At 48.0% G+C, this 1677-nt stretch overlaps 1 non-coding gene across 1 annotated transcript; it reads right to left on the bottom strand.

Moving 5' to 3' along the window:
- Positions 1 to 1300: 1300 nt before the first annotated feature.
- On the bottom strand, positions 1301 to 1372 carry trnad-guc (transfer RNA aspartic acid (anticodon GUC)). The gene has a single exon. It is a non-coding gene; the product is annotated as a tRNA-Asp (tRNA).
- Between the last annotated feature and the right edge of the window lie 305 nt (positions 1373 to 1677).

Raw genomic sequence — 1677 nt, 5'->3', positions numbered from 1 at the left:
ATACAGCTGGGGGATTCATCTTCAACATTCCCAAATCAGTCTTCCGAATAAGGGGGCCATTAATTAGTGGATTATTTTACTCTGGTGTTTTGTGAGCAGAGAAACTATGAGCATGTAGGAACTATTGTGTTAAATCGGAGGTCTAAGGCAGAGCAATTGATGCTGAGGGGAGCAGACTCAAGCCTCGGGACCTGAACGAGTCACTGCAAAGTGCAAAACGTCTCCCGTCGGGGAATCGAACCCCGGTCTCCCGCGTGACAGGCGGAGATACTGTCCACTACACTAACGAGGAGAAGGAGAAAGCTTCATGCAATTAAGGACCACACTTTGAACGGAACGAAAAATACGCAACCAGGCCAAGGTTCACAGCTGTGCCACACCCTCTGATATTCTGAGTCTGAAACGGATTTAAGCATTTCTTTCCACACTCACCAGTCGGTTGCTCTTTTGGCACGTTGGCTTTTCAAGCCTGGACCAGGGCAAATTGCTCCAGGCAGGTCTGCCTCTCAGTTGTATTGAGACTCTGGAACTGATACAGAATACAGCTGGGGGATTCGTCTTCAACATTCCCAAATCAGTCTTCCGAATAAGGGGGCCATTAATTAGTGGATTATTTTACTCTGGTGTTTTGTGAGCAGAGAAACTATGAGCATGTAGGAACTATTGTGTTAAATCGGAGGTCTAAGGCAGAGCAATTGATGCTGAGGGGAGCAGACACAAGCCTCGGGACCTGAACGAGTCACGGCAAAGTGCAAAACGTCTCCCCGTCGGGGAATCGAACCCCGGTCTTCCGCGTGACAGGCAGAGATACTGTCCACTATACTAACGAGGAGAAGGTGAAAGCTTCATGCAATTAAGGACCACACTTTGAACGGAACGAAAAATACGCAACCAGGCCAAGGTTCACAACTGTGCCACACCCTCTGACATTCTGAGTCTGAAACGGATTTAAGCATTTCTTTCCACACTCACCAGTCGGTTGCTCTTTTGGCACGTTGGCTTTTCAAGCCTGGACCAGGGCAAATTGCTCCAGGCAGGTCTGCCTCTCAGTTGTATTGAGACTCTGGAACTGATACAGAATACAGCTGGGGGATTCGTCTTCAACATTCCCAAATCAGTGTTCCGAATAAGGGGGCCATTAATTAGTGGATTATTTTACTCTGGTGTTTTGTGAGCAGAGAAACTATGAGCATGTAGGAACTATCGTGTTAAATCGGAGGTCTAAGGCAGAGCAATTGATGCTGAGGGGAGCAGACACAAGCCTCGGGACCTGAACGAGTCACGGCAAAGTGCAAAACGTCTCCCCGTCGGGGAATCGAACCCCGGTCTTCCGCGTGACAGGCGGAGATACTGTCCACTATACTAACGAGGAGAAGGTGAAAGCTTCATGCAATTAAGGACCACACTTTGAACGGAACGAAAAATACGCAACCAGGCCAAGGAACTTCGATTAAGCTGTGCACTCTGATTTGCATCGTCTTCATCATTGCCTACACTATTTTATCCTGTATACAGGGCCCCCGGGGACCTGAAGCCTATCCCATGAGATTCAGGGCAGGAGGCAGGTTACACCCTGCATAGGGTGCATTCAGGAATGTTGAATCCATTGCATGGACACATTTAGGAATGTCTTTAACATTCCTCAATGTGTCCAAACAACACAATTACTATGTCCTC

The sequence above is a fragment of the Clarias gariepinus genome, chromosome 8, assembly GCF_024256425.1.
Source record: "Clarias gariepinus isolate MV-2021 ecotype Netherlands chromosome 8, CGAR_prim_01v2, whole genome shotgun sequence".
Classification (NCBI taxonomy): Eukaryota; Metazoa; Chordata; class Actinopteri; order Siluriformes; family Clariidae; genus Clarias; species Clarias gariepinus.
Note: the sequence above shows the minus strand (reverse complement) of the source record. Positions and strands in the feature narration are given on the sequence as shown.